Source organism: Perognathus longimembris, chromosome 10 (genome assembly GCF_023159225.1).
Source record: "Perognathus longimembris pacificus isolate PPM17 chromosome 10, ASM2315922v1, whole genome shotgun sequence".
Classification (NCBI taxonomy): Eukaryota; Metazoa; Chordata; class Mammalia; order Rodentia; family Heteromyidae; genus Perognathus; species Perognathus longimembris.
Genome location: NC_063170.1, coordinates 30,813,030 through 30,838,644, shown reverse-complemented (window position 1 = coordinate 30,838,644; position 25,615 = coordinate 30,813,030). Strand labels below are relative to the sequence as shown.

Here is a 25,615-nt window from a genome sequence, read left to right as displayed (position 1 = left end):
TCATTTTCCCTGATATTCCATTAATTTTTTTAATTCCTAGTATTTAGAGGAAAAATAAAGTGTTATTATTTTGTATTCTAGTAGGCAGAATAAAAGTAAATGAACAGAAATACTAAGATCATGACACATCTTTTCATATTTTGTTTAGATATCACATTTTTATATTTTTTTGCTACATCCTGGTACTGCTTGCATTCTCTCTCTCTCTCTCTCTCTCTCTCTCTATATATATATATATATACATATGTATCAGTAATGTCTCATCATCATTTATTTTAAATTTTGTCATAATATTAAATACTCTCAGGATCTAATATTTTTCAAATAAATATGTTTCCATATAGTGTCCTATGTGATAGGAGATTGCTTTTCACATTCATAATTAATCATGTTGGTATTAGGCGACAGAGTGAAAAATTAGTCTTTACAGATCTTGGATATTTTCTTTTGGCTATTTTTGCTGATAATTATTTATTTTAGGCTGATAACTCCCTTTGGAGATATTGAATGGGTTGAAGAAGTCTCAAATCCCAAAACTACTATCTGTGGTACAGAATAAAGAGAAAAGATTTCAAAATCTTAGATTTTTCATGTGACAATAAATACTTGGAACAATGTTCACAATGATCAGTTAATACTTTATTGGAAGAGGGTAGAAACATACTTTTTGAGAGTTGTATAGGATCTCGAAATGCTCAGGTTTCTTGGGTGCTTCTCCCAAATCAAACAAGATAGTGAAAAAATGCATTACAATTATTTAACTGATTCATCTGCTGTTTCAGAAAGCAAAGCACTAGAAGTCAGAGTTCCAGTAGGAAATGTCAAAGCCAAGGATGAACATCAGCAATGTGTTACTTTCTGCCTTGTCCTCTAATACATCTTCAGTTTCTATGTTTTAATTGTACATATAACAATTCTGTTAGCAAAATTAAGAGAAATTATTGCTAGTCTTGAGAGAGTTGACATCTGGTATTAAGGACCACATAGATGACTAAAACATACTATTTTTTTCTGAAATGCTGAAAAAAGGGAAGAAAAATGTAAAAATGGTAGGTCATAAGTTCTTGAGGAAAACTGAATATATTTTATAATTTTTTCAGACATCTTCCATCCTGAGCAGGTATGACGTTTCTTCTGTTTTAATAGTTCTATGTAAGATTTTGCCAGGAAATATTATAGAATGTGAAAACCTTGATATGTAATTTAACATGAAGCCTTTACTGAATATTTATATTTCTTGTCTCATTAATTAATAAAATTAAGTCACCCAGAGTTTACTGAATGCTAGTGGTAAAAGATCTAGTAGCATTGTGGCTTCTTCACAAAGCTATCTTCTAATGCAAAATGTCTTTAGTATTAACTTTGGTTGGAGCATACATGTCAATAGCATTACCTTATTTGGACCTAATTTCCTCACTTCAACCTAACCCTATTCTATACATAGTTACCTTACAAGTTTTAGTTAGAATATTCCCTTTAATTTTTGAATGTCTATTAAACATTTGGTTAGCATTAATGAGATTTACTTTTAAATAAAAATGGAGTCTGTCTCATGGTGGAGGAATTGAATAGCAATAGAGGCTCTAGATTTAATTCCCAGTACCCCCAAATAGTAAAAATATCATCTCTTTTTAGTGAGTTCAAGTTGGTATATAAGTCATAAAATATGTACAGTAAAATAAAATAATTAGAGGGTCAATTTTGTAAATTTGAAGATACTATTTAAGAGTATGACTAGAATGGATGGTTACTTTCACGCAAATTTTATTATTTTATTTTATTTTTGCCAGTCCTGGTGCTTAAACTCAGGGCCTGAGCACTGTCCCTGGCTTGTTTTTGCTCAAGGCACTCTACCACTTGAGCCACAGTGCCATTTCTTGCTTTTTCTATATATGTGGTGCTGAAAAATCAAACACAGGGCTTCATGTATATGAGGCAAGCACTCTACCACTAGGCCATATACCAAGCCCCTTGTGGTAATTTTAAAACAAAAGAAAGTGGTGAAATTTAGTAATAAGAAAATAATGAAAACAAGGGCTAAAGAGGAGAAAACTAAATAGGATAGAAAAATGCAGAGGATAAAAAGGGAAAGCCAAAAATTAGAAATGAATGGGAATCATATCAACTAGAAAATATTTTAGTGTTAGTACTTTAGAAGGTACTGTTGCATATTGATTCATGGTTTGCTATCCTCTTCTTTTCTTTCTTCCTGGTACCTTTCTCTTTTTCTGCATACTTCTTGTCAAAGACTTTCCCATTTTCTGATGTACTTGTTTGTAACATGGGTGCTATTCTTGTACATGATGCAGATGGTTAAACATTGTTATACTTTGTTGGAAGTCACAGGATTGAACTTTAAAATATTGTATGTCTATTCTACAAAAATTTTTGAATATGTACTATAAACACATGCACATTTATTTATAAGGCTTTTATATAATTGTATATTATGTATACATGCATATGATATCTCTATATATTTACAAATATTAAAAGTGGAATTTTAACAAGAATTTAGTGACATAAACATAATGATGTGTAGAAAAAATATATTACATATAGCATATATTTTATATAACATAACATCATATTATGTTATTAACACATTATGCCATGTAATGTATATAATTATGCAACATTTTATAGTATATTATAAAATTATATATACATTTTAATTATATGTCCTATATTATATATAAAATTATGTAATATATAATATGCATTATATAAATATATAATCATATACATAATATTCAAAATATAATATATATTTATATATGTATAAATATATACATTCCCATATCCTTGTCAAACCTTAATGGTTCCACCAATATGTACCTTTTGAAATATATATGTACTGTAAGCAGACTAAACTTTGAATGCAAATTTTCACCCAACCTGCATAATATTTTGAATTTTGAACTATGTTGAACTTCTAATTTTAAACCAGCAAAGCGAGGAATGAAATTCATCCAAATTAAGCTATACCCACATCTATTCTTCTAGTATTTGTCAGTCAGAGCAAAAATAAAATTTATTATAAGTTTAAGAACCCTAATCAGAGGAGATTCTATGTTCTCATCTTTGGAAGGAAGGAATTAGACTACACTTACATTTCTCCCTTTCCCCAATTTTAGTTGCTCTGTACTATAGTATTCTATACTGAGTTACATACATAATCATAATTAAATTAATTATGCGAACAGAGAAACAAGTGGGTTCTAAGTATGTAAATACATGAGACTAAGTGACAATTCAGTGCATGAAGAATGTGTGTGGATTGGAGACAGGAGTGGTGTTTGACCAGGGTAACAGACAGAGCAAAATCTCAAAGGTCTAATATTCATACTTACTATTTGAGGACCCAGTAGACATTTTGTGATCAGAATATATAAGGACAACTTGTCAAAGAAACCATGACAATTTACAAATTAATGAGACATATAGAAATCAAGAGTGTTACTATATACACACACACACACACACATACATATATATATATATATATTTCACAGTAAAAAATAAAACATCTGTACATAAAAGTTTGTAGATTGAATGTGGAGAAATGAGTCTAACTTGAGACAAAGGCCTAGCTTCAAGCATGATGTATATAATATACATACTTGATGATTGAAGTTATCTTATGTCTCAACTAGGAAACATCTTTTATAGTTCAAAAGTTTTGGATTTGCAAAGGAGAAGAAGGTCTGTCTTTAAAAGGGAGAAGTTCTTTATAAAAACTTGGTTGAATGGGAATATGACCAAAGCTTTCAGAGAAGTATTTTTTTTATTTTTCATTTTGAATGTAGACAAATGAAGCGGATGAAGATGACTCCTCATACTGGGTCTCTTCGATAAAGTGTTGCTTCAGCTGATGTAAGATTTGCCAAATATTTAGCTAGAGGTATGCTACCTAGAAGTCTAGTCTAGAAGGGATATAATGTAATGACAGTAACTCTATTCTACAGAGTAAATAAGACCAAACAATGTTCATGATGTCCTGTAGGGCAGGAAGATGGAGAGAATCAACAGCAATGTGGTGACAGAATTCACTTTCCTTGGTTTGACCCAGTCATGAGATATTCAGCTTTTAGTCTTTGCACTCATCTTGATTTTCTACCTCATCATTCTTCCTGGAAATATTCTCATCATTGTCACCATAAGGTCAGATCCTTGACTCACAGCCCCATTCTATTTCTTCCTGGGCAACTTGGCCTTCCTGGATGCCTCCTATTCCTTCATTGTGGCTCCCAGGATGCTGGTGGACTTCCTTTCTGAGAAGAAGGTGATCTCCTACCAAGGCTGCATCACTCAATGCTTTTTCCTGCACTTCCTTGGAGGAGGAGAAGGCTTACTTCTTGTTGTGATGGCTTTTGACCATTATATGGCCATCTGCCGACCTTTACACTATTCCACTGTCATGAGTCCTAGAACCAGCTATGCATTGCTTTTGGCTTTATGGCTTGGAAGGTTTGTGCACTCCATGGTTCAAGTGGTCCTCATCCTTCATTTACCCTTCTGTGGTCCAAACCAGCTCGATAACTTCTTCTGTGATGTTCCTCAGGTCATCAAGTTGGCCTGCACTGATACTTTGTGGTGGAAATCCTCATGGTTTTCAACAGTGGTCTGCTTACCTTGTTGTGTTTTGTGGGACTTCTTTTCTCCTATGCAATCATCCTATGCCACATTAGGAAGTCATCTTCTGAAGGGAAGAACAAGGCCATGTCCACATGCACCACTCAAGTTATTATTATAGTGCTTATGTTTGGACCTGCACTTTTCATTTATACTCGTCCATTCAGGGCCTTGCCAGCTGACAAGGTGGTTTCCTTATTTCATACAGTGGTATTTCCTTTGCTGAACCCTGTGATTTATACACTTCAAAAACAGGAAGTTAAAACTTCCATGAAAAAATTGTTGATTCGGTGTATAATTTGCTACTGGAATTTTTAATGAGAAATTAAGGATGTCATCAAGTTCATCTGCACAAGCATCATAGTGGAACTTGGCTGACAATCTTTAGTAAAAAAGGTAAGGCCTTGTCCTCACACATGATGTCATCGTACAGCTCATGGTTGTTTTTGGCATTTTTATGGACACCCATCTCTTTAGGAATTTTCTAGATGACAAGATGGGTTTTCTCTTCCTTACAGTGATATCTCTTTTGTGGAATCCTGTAATTTACATCTTTTGTAAGGAGAAAGTGAAGTTTAGCTAGCAGTTAGCCGAGTAAAGGGTTAAATGGTTAACGAAGCCAAGACTATGGAATTGCATCTGAAGTTGGATTATTTTCATTCAAATGTTGCATTTATTGATCACCTCCCATTAGTGCTATTTTACTGTTCTACAGTACCAACACAAGATCTATTGAGTAAAGTAAATTCATTGCCCTCTTGGAGTAAATCTAGTTGGCATTCTCACTGAATCATATGCCTTTATTCCTATTATTATTATTTGTTTATTATTTTAATATTCCTTTACTGGATACATAAAATAATTTTCAATGTTTCAGGAAAAAATATTCTTCTTAAAGAGCTGAATGGAAAAATGGAGAATTACACTTTGCCTCTGCATTGTGGATAAAGAGTTTACTTTCAGTGTTGAACGGGTCTTTTTGAGGAGCTGACATTTTGCTAATCCCTGGTATAGTGAAGTAACTCAGAACCTCAATGGCACTAGAGGATAGAAAGTATCACTCACTGGAAATTGTGGAAAAGCAGAGAACCAGAAGCTAGCAAGTGAGTGCAGTCTCTGTGGTGTGCTCAGAGCACTATATCAAGAAAAATTAAGCTTCTTCCTGACAAAATCATCCCCAGAAAATATTTAGAAGGAATGTAATTCTCCATCTATTAATCTAATCCAAGCCTTTGCATTTCCTATGTCCTGTTGTGTTCTGGGTTCAATTTCCTGGGACTCTATTATTGGTGAAGACCAAGAATATCAAACCAAGAATGCACAGCATAATGGGTACATGTGGGTAAATATTTGCTATGTGAGCTTCTGATACCAGCAAGGGCTTCTGCTGATGGGTGCCCAGTGTCTCCCAATCCAGGAGGGAAAACAAAGGGGGGTGGCTTTCCAGGTGGTAGGCAGCACAGAGAGTAGCAAGAAGAGAGTCTCAGCCTCCCAATTTCGATTAACGACTCGCAAATGCCCAGGCTGCTTCCCAAGTGAGTGTGTGTGTGTGTGTGTGTGTGTGTGTGTGTGTGTGTGTGTGTGTGTGTGGCATGTCTGTCTCAAGGCTTGGGCTATATTCCCATGAAGTTTTGCTGAAAGCTAGCTCTGTACCACTTGAACTGCGGCGCCACTTCAGGCTTTTTTGTGTGGTTAATTGAAAGGAAAAGTCTCACAGACTTTCCTGCCCAGGCTGGATTTGAATCAGGATCCTCACATCACAGCCTCCTGAGTAGCTCAGATTACAGGAGTAAGACACCAACAAAACTTCTCCATTGTGTTTTGCCACATAATTCCTTTTCTTTTGCCTTCTGCTCTTGATTCTTGGTGGTCCAGGGACTGGAATTAAACAAGTGTTCTACCATTTGAATCACACTTCTAATCCTTTTTGCTTTAGTTATTTATATCTTCATTCCCATCTCAGCAATGGACTGAATGACTTCTACTGAGAAGCACAATGCCCAGGATTGTTTGTTGAGAAGGGTAGCTTTCTCACTAGTGGTTTTCATGAGCATTAAACCTCTATCTTCTTGACGTCTGCTTCTGGAGTAGCTGGGCTGTAATGGGTGAGCTATGGCAGTTGGCCCATAATTCTTTAATCATAATTAACAATTCCTTGCCATCTTTTTCCTTGTTACCTTATTTTTTCTTCTGTTTATAGTATAGAATTTCAATAATTGTTTATACTATTTAAAAGTTAAAATACTTTGTAAAGAGAGTTTATGTTGATACAAAAGTCAAGCAGATTTACTCTCTGCTTGCTAAATAAACTCTTTACAGCTGTGAAAAAAATGTTGAGCAGAAAATACATGCCCATTCTTCAATACACATGCACACACACACACACACACACACACACACGTGCACATACAACCTTTTTATGAGTACCTTGCATTAGTGTAGTGGATTAATCATAATTAGCTCATATTTGTAAGCCTAGCTACTCAGGAGGCTGAGATATGAAAGCCCCAGTTCAAAGCCAGCCCAGGAAGACAAATCTGAAAGGCTCTTCTATCTAGTTAACCAGCAAAAGCTGAAAGTGTTGCCGTGGTTCAAGTGGTAGATTACCAGTCTTGAGTGAAAAGGCTAAATGAGAGTCTGATGTCCTGAGTTAAAGCTCCAGTACAAACACACATGAGAAGTTAATTATAATTGGTGAAATTGGTTCCTTACTATTAAAGTCCAGAATTTACTTTAGAATAATTCACTCTGTGCTGAGAGTGTTACAGGTATTGACAAATGCTTCACTCTCTTCAGTCACTCTGCTTATAAGCTTCTAATATGGCATGCTTTCCCTGCTGAAGGATTTAACTTGCTTTTCCCTCTCTCTGAAGGATTGTCTTTGAGATGTTGCCAAGACTTCTTCATAATTTCTTTCTTTTATTTCCTTTTGTGTGTGTGTGCAGTTCCTGAGGGCCTGGTCAAGGTTCATGAGTTTGTGTGTTCCATGCTAGCACTCTGCTAGAACCATAGCTCCATTTCTACCTTTTTGGTGGTTAATTGGAGAGAAAAATCTCATGGACTTTCCTACTTGGTCTGGCTTTGAACCTCAAGTGTCACTTTGACATTTGACCTTTTCTGATCATCTTGTTGACATTGGTCATCAATAATGCTTCATAACCTTTTTTTTTTTTTTTTAAAGAACTTGTTACTAATCAGTACACCAATCTTTCCCCACTTGGATACAGGACTTCGATGAAACACAGGTTGCTTCATTTTTTTTTTTTACTACTTGACACAAAGAAAGTGCTCAATAAATATTTATTGACTAAATGAGTTTGCCAACAATGTGAAATTGTTATGATTCCATCTCTGAGAAATACCAGATTGTATAGAACAGTAAAATGACTATAGTTCATAATAACCTAATATTTGTTCTATAAATGATCAGTATTAAAATATTACTGATATATATCAGTATTAAATTGAAACATTACATTTTATCTCATAAATATGTATGGTATTGTGTTGATAAAAATTAAAAAAAATAAAAGAAATTGAAAGTAACACCTATCTTGATTTGATCATTATACACCATATACATATATCAAATTGTGATACTTTACCATATGACTAGATGTAATTAGAATAATTATATAAAACTTATTATTCGTGCAGTTCATAATTGTTAAAATATTATGTACATGTTAAATGAATACAAATAAAAGTATTCTTAAAATTCTATGAACTAGCCAATTATGAGTTCTGATTATTATTTAAATTATCTCAGTTTTTGTATACTTAAATTTGTACTGCTATAGGCCATTTACATAAAGTGCTATAAATATGGTTTTTGTAGTGGTTTGATTATGTTTGAGATATATACCATTAGAAGCACTACAAATACTAGATCACGAGACACAATACCTTTCCCATTCTATCAATTTAATTTTTACCGATAATATGTAACATTATTGCTCTTCACTACTTCTTACATGAATACTTTCTTTGAAAGATTTCTATTTTGAATAAGGCATTATGTCTATCATCATATTTTATAATTTTCACTTTTGACTATGGCAAAGCATGTCTATTGATTTAAAGTGTATGCATTATTGCTTTTTTTCTTTTTCCTTTTTGATTATGACAGAACTTTGTTTTCTCATAGTTCTAGTGGCAAGATGTGTGAAATCTGATACAAGCAGAGCCCTCTCTGGCCTCCCAGCTTCTGTGGTTAAAAGTGGTTGTTGGAATTTCTTGGCTTATAGCTGTATCTCTAGAACATCTGCTCCATTGTTATTTGGCCTTTGATCCTGTAATTCTGTGCCTTTGCATTCAAATCTCTCTCTCTTTTCCTTATAAAAACACCAGTCAACAGACTTAGGATATATGCTATTTTAGCATGATTGTATCCTAACTTGATTAGATAGATAAAGTTATTTTCCAAATAAAGACTCACTCCTAGATATTTTGATTTAGGACTTGGGCATGTCTTTTAGGGACAATTGAACCCACTGCAGTATATAGTAGCTTTACTAACCAATGTGAAATCACTTCTGGTTAATATCATGCTCATCTTCAGATAAAGAGGGAATGGATGTAATAAGATTGTAGGAACTCAAAAGATGAAGAAAATTAGTGAAAACATCCTTTTTTTTGTGTGTGTCAATCACAGATAAATGGTGTGGTCATTTTTTTAGCAAAACTTTTTATTTTAATTTTTATTGTCAAGGATCACCTTGATACAAGGGTTACAGTTACATATGTTAGGTAGTGAGTATATTTCTTGTCAAACTTGTTACCTTCTCTGTCATTTTTCTTCCATCTTCCCCAATATCCTCCCTCTTGAGTTGTACAGTTAGTTTACAACATATTGTATTGTAAGGATTGTTGTTGTATTGGTTTACCTTTACTCTTTGTCTCACCATTTTGATGTTTCTCTTTCTTTTCCTAATTCAGACAAACATATATACAATACTTAGGGTATCAAACTCAAATACAGTGACAACAGGAACTAAACCACAGGGAAGATAAAAGAAAAAAAGAAATAATTTCACATAGTATGTTAAAAATAACAAAAACAATGAGAAACCGCTTCTTTCCATATCTTGGAGTTCAGTTCATTGATCCATCTTTCTTGTTATACAGGTTTTGGCATCTAAGCTAGAACATGACCTTGCTAGAGTTTTGGCAAGTTTTCTGTCTCAACTTGGCCATTCTCATCTCTCTCTTTCTCTCTTTTTCTTTCTTATTTCTTCCTTCCTTCCTTCCTTCCTTCCTTCCTTCCTTTCTTCCATCCTTCCTTCTGTCTTTTCTTTACTTTTCTTTCACTTTCATAGGTTATGTGGCTTGAACACAGGGCCTGAGTACTGTACCTAAGATTTTCTGCTTAAGGCTAGTGCTCTACACTTTGAGCCAAAGCTCCATTTTCTGTGTCCTGGTGATTAATTGAAGACAAGAGTTTCATGGACTTTCCTCCCTGTGATCCTCAGGTCTCAGCATCCCGAGTAGCTAATATTAGAGGTGTGAGCCACAGTACCAGGCCTCATCTTTTTTCTTATTGAGTGCCTATTTTGCAATGCATCCAATGTTGTAACTTTTTCCCTAAAACTTAGAGGTATGTCATATTATTTACACTTCACAAATGAAAAATCTGAGGCTCAGCAAGGTTAAGTTATAGCTGTTCATGAGAACACAGCTTGTAAATGGCATAGATGAGAGCCAGATTCTGTGTTATCAGTCTCTTTAACCCATTCTATCTAGCTCATTCATTCATGACCCCATTTGACTAAGTGTTGTCACGATCCCATTTGACTAAAGTGTGTTTGACCACAGTGATAAAGCCAGGAACCTGAAGGTGATTATTGCAAGTCTATGTTGTATAAGTGAAACTCCAGAGGATATACAGGAATTGACAGCATAAAAAGCTGTAAGAGAAGCATTCCATGGTTTCACCTAATAGACCTAAATTGTTTTACATGTCATTCTGTCATTTAGGTACACCATAAGATTTCATGAAAGGGGGTTATCCTTAGAGGTCACAGATGTCTTAAGATTCAAATCCACTCACATCCCACTGCTTCAGTAGCTACTACTCTGTCATTAGCCTGCCTTTACTTTATAAGTTCTTAAGACTGAAAAATGAAGATGGGAAACACCAAGGTTAGTTCAAGACTGTTCAGGGGATATGCTAGACTTTATTTATATATATGCTAGACTTTAAAGTTCAAAATGAATGTAATTAGGCTTTGGGAATAGCTACTTGGCTCTTCAATAGTACTTAATATTGGTATCTGACAAATATAATAACTAATTGTATTTATTTTGCAACTAGCATTTATGAGGCCGCGGCAGGAGGATGTCAAGTTTGAGAGTAGCCAAGATTGTATAGCAAGGTTGAGGCTAGTCTTCACATATGGAGACCCAGTTTGAAAAGCTAGTAAGTAAGCAAGCAAACAAATGGAGTATCTAAACCTAACCCGGACTAGCAAATATGCACATGTCACTGGATGCATATAGTAGTTCAATTTTTAGTTCTTTTGAAGAACCTCTATGCTGATTTCCACAGTGGTTATACTAGTTTCATGCCCACCAATAGTGTATAAAGATTCCTTTTATTAGCATTATTGCCAGTATTGGTTGTTTGTGTTCTTGATTACGTCCATTCTGATTGAAGTGAGATGAAATCTCAGTGTTTTGGTGTGTAGTTTTGTTATGGTCAGGGATATTGATGATTTATTCATATATTTATTGGCCATTTTTACTTCTTTTGAGAATTGTCTGTTTAGTTCATTGTCTAATTATTAACTGTGTTGTTGATTCTTTGAGTGGTTTTCATTTTATTATTCCTAAGTAGTTGTACGAAGGACTTTCAATTCAACATGCCATTCATGAGTAAAATGCATCTTGATAAATTTCACCCCTTTTATCATTCTTCCCATCTCCCCACCCCTCCACACCACACATATTCTACTAATTCAGCTTCTTACATTTTCACAGAGGATCATTGACTATTATGACTACCTCTGCCTAGCCTTCTTACCATTTGTCTGCCTTCCCTTGACCTCATCCCCCAACAACACATGACCCAGCTTCTTTCAATTCATGTTGTTAAACTTTAATTGTTCAATGTTATTGGAATCCTCCCTTGCACATGCCGTACTTTAGTTAAGATGTTTGTGTGTATATGTATTTGACAGTTTATGTTTACAAAAAGGAGATGAGAAATCACCCAAATAAAAATAGGGAGTGAAAGGGAATATAATAACAGGTACAAATGGAGATGATCTGGGTGGTAGTTCTGATTTCCAGCAGGCAATGTTTTCTCATTGTTTTAGAGATCTAGTGGAGATATAGAGTCTGTTATTATACTTTGGATTTCTCTAGCTGCTCTTTTTTTTTTTTTTTTTTTTTTGCCAGTCCTGGGCCTTGGAATCAGGGCCTGAGCATTGTCTCTGGCTTCTTTTTGTTCAAGATTAGCACTCTACCACTTGAGCCACAGCGCCATTTCTGGCCATTTTCTATATGCATGTTGCGGGGAATTGAACCCAGGGCTTCATGTATGGGAGGCAAGCAATCTTGCCACTGGGCCATATTCCCAGCCCCTCTAGCTACTCCTTTCTCAGTAGATATCCTCTACTTGTTTACCCCCTCTTGTTTCATCCATGTATTTGATATTATAGTTCTGATTCTTGAACATACCAGGAGTGTGGTACTGTCAACCAGCAGTTATCTTGAGACAGGCAATGACCATGCTTTCTTAATTATAGTAAATTTACAGTTTGTCTTGAAGTCAGGCAGTAAAAACCTTCTAATGTTCATTCTCTTCACTACTGCATTGGCTATTGAAACTTCTTTCTTACCATATAAACTTTAGAATTAGTTTTGTTTTGTTTTTTCCAGTCCTGGGCCTTGGACTCAGGGCCTGAGCACTGTCCCTGGCTTCCTTTTGCTCAATGCTAGCACTCTGCCACATGAGCCACAACACCACTTCTGGCCGTTTTCCACATATGTGGTACTGGGGAATTGAACCCAGGGCTTCAGGTATACGAGGCAAGCTCTCTTGGCACTACTAGGCCATATTCCCAGCCCTAGAATTGGTTTTTGATATTTATAAAACTTTTAATTTTAAGCACTACTGTTATTAAGCCTATCCATATAGTATTGGATACTCTTGTCATAAAGCCAGCTGTTAAATCATGCTTAATTTAATCTGCAAAGTCCCTTATGTCAATTCAGGTCATATATTCACATAGTAACATTTTAAATATTTTTTGTAAACTTGTTCTGTATTATTTTTATTCTCAAGTTCTTTTCTTTGCCTGTTGTGACATTTTCTATATTATTTAAATATATGGCACTACAGTATTTAAGAGAAATGATATTTAAAATTTTTGCTTTCATCTGCTTTCTACAAAGTTGGGAAATTTTTCTAACTTTAAGCTCCTCTGAGTAATAAATAGTAAATGAATACCAAGAAGCTGAAATGTGTGATTTTGGGGTGAGGGGTAGAAGGAGAGAGACATCAATGGAGGAAAGAAGGATGAGTAAACAGGCTATATTAAATGTACACTATGTGAAAGTTAAGCTCTGCAACTTAAGGGTAGGGAGGAGGTGGGGGAAAATGGGGGAGAATGATGAAAAGATAACATTGGTCAAGATGTTATACTCATAACCTGACTTGTGGAACCAAAACTCCTTTATTTGAGTACTTAAAAGTTAGTTTTTAAAAAGGGACAGAGGCAAGAAAAAAGACTTGGAAGACCCTATGCTCTCTTGCATCTGACTCCTTCACTTCACTTTCCTTCATAACAGAGACAGAGAGAAGAAAAGTCTTTCGTAGCGTAATGTTTTGCTGTGGCAATATTGCCTGCAGCTTTGCGAAAGAACTGGAATGGAGTATTGCACTGTTGTTTCCCTTTTGCCTTTCCCCTGCTGCTGAGCTTAGGGGTTCCCGTTGGAGGGAAATAGGCGTTGAAGGTTTGGCACCATGCTTCAATGTTTATGATAAAATATTTAATAACCACATGCATTAAGTTACTAGCACCTTGGCTGCTGTGGACCTCCAGAGTTACCAGGGCCTGAACCTGCTTCTACCTCACCGCCAGAGAAGGGGAATGCTGCCTGCATTACCTTGAGTGGCACAGAAATGGACTAAAAACTTCAATTTTCCCTGGACTGAGCTAAATGGGTGGCTCCTTCACCTACTCCCCCTTGTGGGAGAGGCCCCCCATTTACCTTGTGTTTACATTTTCCTTGTGTTTACATTTTCCTTGTGTTCACATTTGCCTCATGTTTACATTGCCTCTTACTAGGGCAAATAGGTTTCCCCTAATTCTTAAGCAATAAGCCAGGGCTGTCCAGTCAATGGTGGTCTGAGCATTATGCTGCTTTTAGCCATTTGGGAACCCTATGAGGTTAGTCAAGATACCCACCAGGACGTACAGCCTACCGGGTTGTACAGGTGTGAGGCAGAAATAACAGGGCCTTCTCTTGAGTGCCAATTCCACTCTCCCTGAGTTCATCCATTGGGCTGGTAGTCCCTGTAGGTAGGTTTGCCTGAAAAGCTAGGGTGTTAGCCCATGATGGGTAAGATCTCCTAAGGGGGGGGCAATCTAAGACAGGCACATTCTCGAGTAAGGTGCCTCCTGCTAATTAAAAACAGAAGGGGGAGATGTGGGGCACTGGCTTGCAGCTTTAAGAGGTGGTCCTTGCCAGCCCGACTCTTCTCCAGCCCTGGGGCTGCGTGGTTGTTAGCCCTGCCTGCCTTCTCCGGATTTGGAACAGGAAAGGTGGCTCTAACCAGCCCTGCCTCCCACTTCAAACTGCGTGTGAGCCAAGATGGCCTCGGTTGATGAACCCAGAGGTGGTCCTGTGGGCTGTGATGTAGATTTATGCCACGCTTAGAGGAAATCCCCCGGCCCACACCCTTGGTGGACAGCCCAGTCAGCCTATCACAGCGCCTAGCTAGGCATGCCACATCCCTCCCCTTCCTGGTGCCAATTAGCCTTTATAAATGCAGTTGTTCTTATTAAAAAGTCGGATGAATGCTTGACTTTCTCCCGAATCGCCTGCGTGTCTTTTCTGGGCTTCAAGCAGGTGGTTCGCAGCTCTGCCTCTTCTCAGCTCAACCCCGTGGGATGTGCTCCCTGCTTTTCCCACCTGCCAGGAGAAGCGCTGGGGGCCGAGAATCCCAACAAGGTTCAAAATTCTGCAAGCTCGTCCATGTCCCTGACACCCTCTCAGAGTTACCTTTTATTTTCTTCCTTCCTCTCTTAAATCTTTTTGCAGTTTTCTTTTTTTTCTTTTTTCCTGCCGATCTTGGAGCTTGGACTCAGGACCTGAGCACTGTCCCTGGCTTCTTTTTGCTCAAGCACTCTACCTCTTGAGCCACAATGCCACTTCTGGCTTTTTCTGTTTATGTGATGCTGAGGAATCGAACCCAGGGCTTTGTGCATGCTAGGCAAGCACTCGACTGCTAAGCGACATTCCAAGCCCTTTTTGCAATTTTCTTTAACCTTTTCCCAGGATTACTGTAGTGAAATTACATATGTATACTCTTCAATTTTTCACACTAGGTTTACAGAATCTTTGTGTTAATAAATCATTTAAAGAAGTTATTTCTTTTCCTTCTTCTTACAATTGAGTTGATCTATTTTCTTATCTTAAAAAACCACTTGCAGGGAATATTGGCAAGTATGAGGCTTGTGAGGAATTCAAATTACTGTAATATTTGGGAAGAATGTGAATGTGAAAATCAAGCCTTTTCAGAATATTTGGTCTGTCAGTGAATACAGAAGGTCCCTTAGTTTGTGACTTTATGATGTGAATTCATAACACATAGATCAATAATGCTAATAATTATAATCATTTCTATTATTTCTTCTCCACTCCTCCATATATTATTATTTTCTCTGTGATGGGCATAATGTTGAGTGTTTCATTTTCTTCTTTCAGTTCTGGGGTTTGAATTCAAGACCTTATACTTGCTCAGTAGGTACTTTACCACTTCAGACATGCTCCCAGCCATTTCAGCTTCTGTTATTTTTTAATAGTATCTTGTGTTTTTCCTGAGACATACTGGATTATGATCCTCCCATTTGTTTTCTGTCTATCTGGCACGACAGGTATGAATCACCAGTAGATCTTAGTGTGTAATCCCTGATGTCCGAAACATGCTCTTCTTTTTTTTTAGCCAAGATAAAAGAAGATATAAACCAGAAATCCATACTTCTGATGCCTACTATACAAAACACAGGCAATTTCAGTAAACTTCTGACTGTCAGAGGATGTATTTTTGGTTCTGTCGACACAGCTGATAGGTTAAAACCTGGATATAATTCTAAAGCTCTTAAGAAGCAACTATGGCTTGTGTTCTTCAGGTATCAACATTAACATATACTCAATAATTATAAACATGGGTGAACCAATCCAACAGTGATGCTCACAAGACAATATGTTGGAGGTTAACTGTACAACTCATGTGGGGGCATGGGACTGGGGAGGAAGGAAGGTGAGAGGAAAATGAGGGAGAGGGTAACAAGTTTGTCAAGAAATGCACTCACTACCTTACATATGTAATGATAACCTGTCTGTATATCACATTGACAATAAAATTAAGTCAAGAAATAATTATTAATATAAAATTATAAATTTTAAATAAAAAGGATGATAGTCCTAATGAAATAGTGATTAAAATTGCCTTCCTAGATAAACCAGGATTTAAAGAACTTGACCCAAATGCTACAAGAATACTTTCTATTAATATTTAACTTGTCAGAAAATAGGGAAATTTTGTAAAGCCGAGATTTTTCACTATGCTTACTATAAAAAGAATGTGTCACTTTCATAGGAAACAAAAGTTCCTAAAATTCAGAAATATGAACATTTATTATTTTTAGTTTTCTTGATAAAGGACATTCTTACTGGGGTGAGGTAGAATCTCAATGCTATTTTGATTTACATTTCTTTTATGGCCACTAATGGAGAGCAATTTTTCATGCGGTCCTTGGCCATTCTCATTTCATCATCAGAGAAGTCTCTTTTTAAGTCTTTAGCCCACGTGTTGAGGGGGCTGTTGGTTCTTTGCGGTTTTGTTTTGGAGGAATTTAATTTTTTTAGTTCTGCATATATTCTAGATATGAGGCCTTTTTCCGTTGTATGGCCGGTAAAGATCTTTTCCCAATCTGTGGGCTTTCTGTTTATCTTGTGAGCTATGTCCTTAGCCCTGCAGAAGCTCTGCAGTTTGATGCAGTCCCATTTGTCCACCCTTTTGCTTTGTAGCATTTCTGGGTTTTTATTAAGGAAGTTTCATCCTGTGTTAAGGAGCCCAAGCGTTTCTCCTATTCCTTCCTTTAGTGTTTTCAGGATATCTGTTTTTATTTCATGGTCTTTGACATATTTGGAATTGATTTTGGTGCAGGGTGATATTTTAGAATCTAGTTTTAGTTTGTTGCAACTGTTAAACCAGTTTTGCCAGCACCATATTTTAAAGAGGCTATCTTTCTTCCATCCTATTTTTTTAGCTCCTTTATCAAAGATTACATAGCCATAGTTCTGCGGGTTCATTACTGGGTCTTCAGTTTTGTTCCATTGGTCTTCAGGCCTGTTCCTGTGCCAATAACAAGCTGTTGGTTTTTTAAAAATTATTTTGTATTGTAATTCCTCCAGCACTGTTCTTTCTGCTTAGGATTGTTTTTGCTATTTGGGGTCTTTTATTGCTCCATATGAATTACTGGATTGCTTCCTCTATTTCATTGAAAAATGGTGTTGGGATATTAATGGTTATTGCACTGAATTTCTAGATAGCCTTTGGCAATATTGCCCTTTTGACAATATTAATCCTCCCTATCCAGGAGCATGGGAGGTATTTCCATTTCCTTAGTTCTGCCTTAATTTAGTTTTTTATGTTTTTAAAGTTTTCAGCATAGAGGTCTTTCACTTCTTTGGTTAAGGTTATGCCTAGGTATTTTATGTTTTTTGAGGCTATTACAAAAGCAGTTGCTTTCCTGATTTCGGCCTCGGTCTTCAGTTCGTTGGCATATAGAAAGTCCATTGATTTTTATTGGGGTTCTTTAGGTATAGGATTATGTCATCTGTGAAGAGAAAAAGTTTATCTTCATCTTTTTCTATTTGGATCCCCTTTATGTTTTCTTCTTGCCTATTTGCTCTGGCTAGGAATTCTAGTACTATGTTGAAGAGGAGAGGAGAGAATGGACATCCTTGTCTTCCTCCTGATATTAAAGGGAATGGCTTTAGTCTTTCACCATTTAGAATTATCCTTGCTGTTGGTTTGTCATAGACTGCCTTTATTATATTCAGGAATGTTCCCTGGAATCCCAGTTTCTTCAGGGCTGTTATCATAAATGGGTGCTGGATTTTATCGAACACCTTTTCTGCATCTAGGGATATAACCAAGTGATAACCTTGCTCCAGTTGATGCGGTGGATTACATTAATTTACTTGCATATATTGACCCAACTTTGCATTCCTGGGATGAATCCAGTTTGATCATAGTGTATGATTTTTTTGATGACTTGTTGAAGTTGATTTGCCAGAATTTTGTTGAGAATTTTTGCATCAATGTTCATTAGGGAAATTGGTCTATAATTCTCTTTCCATGATGAGTCCCTGCCTGGTTTTGGGATGAGGGTTATACTGCCTTCATAGAATATGTGTGGTAGTGAACTTTCTCTTTTAATTTCAGTGAAGAGTTTGAGAAATATTGGTATGAATTCTGTTTTGAATGCCTTGTAGAATTCTGGTGTGAATCCTTCTGTACCTGGGCTTTTCTTGGATGAGATATCTCTTACGGTCATTTCTATTTCAGTGCTGGATATGGGTCTGTTTACAAGGTTAAAATCTTCATGGTTGAGTTTGGGGATATCAATTTTTGCCAGGAAATTGTCCATTTCTTCCAGGTTCTCAAATTTGTTGGCATAAAGGTCTGCAAAATAGTCCCTTATGGTGTTCTGAATTTTGGTTGTTTTTATTGTGACGTTACCTGTTTCATCTCTGATCTTGTTTATTTGGGTGTGCTGCCCTTGTTTGTTGGTCAGGTTTGCTAGCGGTCTGTTTATCTTGTTAATTTTTTCAAAGAACCAACTCTTCGTTTTGTTGATTCTTTCAAATTTTTTTTAACTCTCAGTCATTTAATTCTGATTTGATTTTAATTATTTGCTTCTTTCTACTGGCTTGGGGTTTGGCTTGTTGTTCTCTTTTGAGGACCTTAAGGAGTTTCCTTCAGTTGTTGAGTTGCTGTTTCTACAGTTTGTTTATGTTGGTACTCAGAGATATAAATTTTCCTCTGAGTACTGCCTTTGCTGTGTCCCAAAGAAGCCAGTACTTTGTGTGCTCAACTTGGTTTAATTCCATAAACATTTGAATATCTGTAATTTCTTCAATGACCTACTGATGGTTCAGCAATGTGTTGTTTAGTCTCCATGAATTGTATCATTTTCTGTGGTGGCTGTTTGAGGTGAGCTCTAATTTTGTTCCATTGTAGTCTAAGAGAATGCAGGGAATGATTTCAATACTTCTGAATTTGTACAGATTTGCTTTGTTCCTCCAAATGTGATCTATTTTGGAGAATGTTTATGTGCAGCCAAGAAGAGTATATCCTCTCATGTTGTTGGATGGAATATTCTGTAGATGTCAGTTAAATCTAGTTGGTCTATGCAGTTGTTTAGTTCTGTGGTTTCTTTGCTCAGTTGTTGTGATGTTGATCTGTCCAGAGGTGACAGTGAGGTGTTAAAGTTTCCAACTACCAATGTGTTTGCATTTATGAGTGTTTTTAGAGTCAGTAGTGTCTGTTTGATGAAGTTTGGTGCTTCTGTATTCGGGGTGTAGATATTTAGGATGGTTATATCTTTCTCTAGGAGAGATCCTTTTTTTTTTAGTATGTAAGAACCTTCTTTGTCTCTTGTTACCGTTTTTAATTTGAAGTCAGTTTTATCTGATACTAGGATTACAATGCCAGCCAGCTTATGCGGGCCATTTGCTTGGTAGATTTTATTCCATCCTTTCACATTTAGAAGATGTTTGCTTTTGCTGGATACATGTCTCTCTTGGAGGCAGCAGAAAGACGGATCTTGATTTTTCTTCCAACTTGTGAGCCTATGTTGTTTATTTGTGGAATTAGGTGTTGAGAGATAGGATTGAGAAACGATCGTTTGTTCCTTTCATTGTATCTATCTTGTTAAGAGCTGTGTCTTCCCATTTATTGATCTAATATTCTGGTTTTCTATTTAGGGTTCATTTCTCTGTCTGAATTGTGATCTTGATTTTTTCCCCTGTGTAGTACATCTTTGAGGATTTTCTGTAAAGCTCACTTGGTGGAGATAGTGTTTCAATTTTTCCTTACTGTGGAAGACTTTTATTTGACCTTTGGCTTTGAATGAGACTGTAGCTGGGCACAGTATTCTTGGTTGATATTTTATTTCTTTTTAGGGTTTGGTATTCCTCATTCCAGGCTTTCCTTGCTCCCATGGTCTCTGCAGAGAAGTATGGAGGTAATTCTGATTGGTTTTCCTTTATATGTGATTATTTTCTTCCCCCTCACAGCTTTAAGGATTCTTTCTTTGGACTCTATTGATCTTGTTTTGATCACAATATGTTGGTGGGATGTCCTATTCTGGTCTGGTTGGTTTAGGGTTCTAAAGGCTTCTTGTATCTGGATAGGCCTATCCTTCTGGATATTAGGGAACTTCTCAGCTAATATTCTGTTAAATAGGTTGGCTAGTCCACCAACTTCCTTCCCTAGGTTTTTCTCAATACCTATTAGCTTTAAATTGGGCTTTCTGGTTATATCTTGGAGCACCTGGAGTGATCTGCTTTGTTGATTGCATTGGTTTTGCATTGGTTTTTGATGTTCTCCATAGATTCTAGGGAATCTTCAGTTCCTGAGATTCGATCCTCTGCTTCATCTAGTCTGGACTGAGGGCTAGCTACTTGATTTTTGAATCTCTCTTCTTTCTGACTGACCCTTCTTGACGGCTTCCACATCTATGCTATAATTTTCTCTTAGGTCCTGTGTGGACTTCTTTACTTTATTCATTTGGTTCTGAACGGTGTCTCTCAAATCTTTCAGCTGGGTAGTTCTCTTTTCATTGGACTCTTGAAGTTCATTTACCTTTCTATGTGTGGAGGCCATGAAATCCCCTATAACTTTATGGATGGATTGATGTATTGATTCAAATTTTCATTTAAGATTTTTATCAGTAGATCTTGTAGGGCATTTTGAGGGTTCTTTTCTAGGTCTTTGATTGACTGCCCTGCTTCTTGCTTGATTTACATGGGAGATGAGATTCCCTGGCTTGCCATCTTTCTTGTGCTTCTTCTGCACATTTAGATTGAAAAATGGCAATCTACAAGCACTATGAGCACTGTTTAAGACCCAAAGCAGACCTTACCAAACACAGTTGTATAAATCTTAGAAGTTCACAATTACATACAAATACCTTCCCTGTCTTTTTGTAATATAAATTCCGATTTTGTGTCCCCAAAGAATACAATTTTAATGTAACAACTAACCCTGAGCCCTGTATTCAGTGGCTACTTATTTACCATTAAAACCCTATGAGCAATTTTTTTTTTTTTGGCCAGTCCTGGGCCTTGGACTCAGGGCCTGAGCACTGTCCCTGGCTTCTTCCCGCTCAAGGCTAGCACTCTGCCACTTGAGCCACAGTACCGCTTCTGGCCGTTTTCTGTATATGTGGTGCTGGGGAATCGAACCTAGGGCCTCGTGTATCTGAGGCAGGCACTCTTGCCACTAGGCTATATCCCCAGTCCCCTATGAGCAATTTTTGTTCTTATATTTAGTTCTTTTTGGACTGGTGGGACTTCTCTATGAAACCCTTTGATTCACTAGGATTGAACAGGGATACCCTCTATCCGATAACCATGGGTCAATTGAGTGTGGAGGTCCTGAAACTAAATTTAGGAAGGTAAGTTAGGGGTAGTGAAGTGAATAGAGTAAAATAAATGGGGGAGGGGTGATAATTTTGGTTTAGTTTAAGTGAAGTGGAAATGTGGCTAAGAGTAGAATTGGTAGAAAGAACGTGGTTAAAGTGATAGACAATGGAAAGTCAGCAGAAATGATTAAAGGTGTTAATCAAAGGAAACTAATTTTGAAGAAAGAAAATATGATAAGAAAAACAAAGAAAAAATACAGGAAAACAAATATACAAAACACAAAAAATTACCAAAAACACCACCAATAAAACAAACATAAAAACAGAAAACAAAAAATAAACTACAACTCAAAAATAAAAAATTAAAAATTAAAAATGTATGTTAAAAAATGGAGTCTTACTTGTTTGGGTGGGCTCTCTCCAGTTTCTAGTTTCCTTGCCATGGTCTACAGTCTATTTTCCAGCTGCTTGACTAGTTTGCTTTGCTTTCAGTTTGCAGGGGGTGGATCTGGTATGACCCTCATCCCCTGTTAGTTAAATCCTGGGGCTCTGTGGTTCGCACAGCTTGCAGGTAGGACTTGGGTGCCCTCTGTAGATGGGGGACACTGAGAGTTTTGGGAATCATGGCTCCTCCTGTCTGCTGTGGGGCTGCTGCCTTTAAGGCCTGGCTCTGACTAGGCTTTGGACTGAGCAGGGAAGGATGTTTGTGGCCTGGTTTACTTGGTTGAGAGTCACTTACCTTGGGGAGATTCCTTCCTCCTGGGTGGGGAGACCTTCTCCTAGGTGGAGCTGGCTGTGTAATTTAGCTCCATTTCCTGCTGGGAATTGGTTATCCTCTGTAATGGGGATGTTTATCTGTCTTGGGAACTGTTTTTTCTCCAGTCTGATTGTTGCGTGCCACCCACAGCTGTTTACCACTTTTGGTTTGATTTTAGAAATTCCAGCTCCTGGAGAGTTAGCAGCCACTGAGTCGGTGGGGCAGGGTGGGGCGGGGCACCTCTGCCTGAGTTTACCTGAGTCTGTGAGCTGCATCCTGGGGACAAGTCTCCCACCTGGGCAGAGGTCATTCTCCTGAGCGAATCTGGCTCTCACAGTTCACTCTTGCACTTTTCAAAGATGGACTCTTTGTCCTCGCTTTCCCCTGGCCCACGTTAGTTCCAGTCTGGTCTGACCAGGTCTATGCCAGGGTCAAAGATGGTGTTTCACTCTTGCAGTGGGGGAAGGGCTACCTTCCAGATGCTGCTCTGTGGGTGTGAGTGAGAATGTCTTTTGTGGGGTATTCATACTTTCTCTGTGAATTTGGGCCATCCGTGCTCAGCCTGCAATCTGCGTCTGTCTGCCGCCATCTGGAGGATTTCTTTCTGGTCAACGCTGTGCGCGTTAGGTGTGCGGAATGCTGAGCATTGGGCTGGTGCTGGCACTGGAAAGGCGGCAAGCTGCCATCTAGAGCTGAAATCTGTGTTTTCAGGCCTGCAAAGTCGATTTTTCCTTCCTGCCAGAATGCCTATATGGTTATAACTTACTTGGGCTGTCGTTCTAGGAGTAGAAGTTTCTCTGGAGTGGTAAAACTGGGATGTTGGAGGGACCTTAGCTAGGGCTCTGCTACTCCTCTGCCATCTTCGATAGCTTCCCCCAACTCTGTTATTTTCTTCTTTTCAAGATGGTAAAGCAGATGTACCTGTAAATCAATGGAGAGGTTCAACCAAACCAGAGTGCTTGAATTTGAGTTACCTGACTTACTGGTTCTCCTGATCTTCAGATATTCTTTTTTGTGGTGTTTTCTCTTTTCTATTTCATGAGTATGTTTGGCAACTGTTTGATTTTGCTCACGATCCAATCCAACTCCTTTCCCACTCCCCCATGTACTTCTTACTTTGTAACCTGTCTCTCATTGACATGTGCCTGTCCTCCTTTGCCACACCAAAGATGATCATGGACTTGTTGGCTCAGCATAAAACCATCTCCTTTGAAGGCTGCATCTCTCAAATAGTATTTTTATACCTCTTCACTGGGACTGAGATTGTATTACTGATTTCCATGTCTTTTGACAGGTATATTGCCATATGTAAATCCCTACATTATTCAAAAAAATTATGAGCCAAAAGGTCTGTGTTGGGCTTGTGGTAACTTCTTGGACAGTGGGCTTCCTGCATACAATGAGCTAGTTAGCACTTATGCTGTCTTTGCCTTTTTGTGATACTAACGTTATAGATAGTTTTTTCTGTGACCTTCCTTTGGTTATTCAACTGGCCTGTATAGATACATATATTCTTGGGATCTTCATGATCTCAACCAGTGGTGTGATTGCTCTGATGAGTTTTTGCTTTTGCTCACCTCCTATATTGTTGTTGTTGTCACTATTAGAGTTCACTCCTGTACAAGATCATCTAAAGCTCTCTCTGCTTGTACTGCATATTTTATGGTTGTGTTTATGTTCTTTGAGCCTTGCATCTTTATTTATGGGTGGCCTTTTACAAGCTTCCTGGTGGACAAAATTCTTTCTGTTTTCTATACCATCTTTACTCCCTTTCTGAATCCACTTATATCTATACATTGAGAAATCATGAAGTAAAGATAGTAGTGAAGAAACGAAGTCACAGATATTTCAATAATGGGCCAAAATATCCAATATTATGCACAAAATATTCTATCTGAGATGACTTTTCCGTTTTGTTAACAGAAGAGTCTATCTGCCTAAAACCATGTTTAGTAAACAGCCAGTGATGAAAATAAGTAACACCTGGGTTAAAAGTACAGTGATTACAAACCTCTTGAGAGATTGTTATTCTATTTGATAATAGTTGAAATCTAACTTTTATTTTCAAAGAAAATGCACAAACTTTCAAAATTCTGAACATAAACTGAAGGTTTTATATATTCACAAATACTACATACATATTTCAGATTAAGACACATAGAGAACCCTGACACAAAATGTAGCTCTCTTATGTTCTACTCAGGAACATCTCATTCTTGCTATCAGACATATGGTGGTATCTTGATGGTATCCACTTTAATTCACAGTTTTAATCAGGAGTTTGGGATATAATGGACTTCTTTTATAACAGACTTTTTCCATGTGAAAATTGATAATGTAATGAAAAATTTTGAATGCTGTTAAAAACATTGATTGAGGGGGGAAAATTGAGTTCAATTTTGAACATAGAACACTTTGGAAGATTTAAAATTTAACAGAACAGGTTCTTAAAACTGTAATTGTCACTTGATAGTAGGTACAACAAATAGGGTAAGAATAGTTTGTAAGGTTTAAAATCCTAGAATGTAAACTTCTACTTGAATCAGATTACATTTTAGAAAGATGTCTGTGGAAAAATTGTAGGTCTGATTAAATACTTGTTACTAACACTAAACTCTTGAAAGACCTATTAAACCATTACATTCATGACATCCCTTTCATTTTCAAAATATTAGACTTGGTGTAAATTTTGCTTCTAATTTTATAGATAAAATTATTAGTGAGAAGAAAATATGAAAGTAATTTAAGAAATATATAGTTCACTTCTCCTGCTTTATTATGGACTATATAAAATAGATTTTTTATTATTGTTTTAGGAAATCAGCTAACATATTATTTTCTTCACAGCTAAAGGCCAAAAGATTCAGAGGCTCATAAAACTAGTTTAAAGCTGAGTCACTACTAGGAACAAAGAACATTTCCCTACATCAGTGTTTATCTTATATTAAGTTGTGGAGCATTTCTTTATTCTGGCATTATTTTTCATATCTGATTATTACAAAAAGGAAATAAATATTTCTGTGACTATTTTATAGAATTAGAATAAATTAAAAAAAGTCATTTCATATTGTCTTAGACCTTGGCTTCAAGTGGATCTGATTTCATTCTTTTTCTTTGTGATTCTCCTGAGGCTTGAACTTGGCCTGAGTGCTGTCCCTGAGTGCTGTTAAGGCTAGTGCTCTATCACTGAGCCACACCTCCACTTTCAGCTTTTCGGTGGTTAATTTGAGATGGCTCCAAAATGTGATCCTCAGATCTCAGCCTTATGAATAGCTAGCATTACAGAACATCAGCCACTGGTGCATAGTGGCACCTGGTTTGTAATTCCTATGCT

General features: G+C 37.0%; 2 pseudogenes; both read left to right on the top strand.

Annotated features, from left to right (window-relative positions):
• Positions 1 to 4,015: 4,015 nt before the first annotated feature.
• LOC125357917 lies at positions 4,016 to 4,953 on the top strand (annotated as a pseudogene).
• An 18,259-nt stretch (positions 4,954 to 23,212) lies between these two features.
• LOC125357916 lies at positions 23,213 to 24,179 on the top strand (annotated as a pseudogene).
• Positions 24,180 to 25,615: the final 1,436 nt, after the last annotated feature.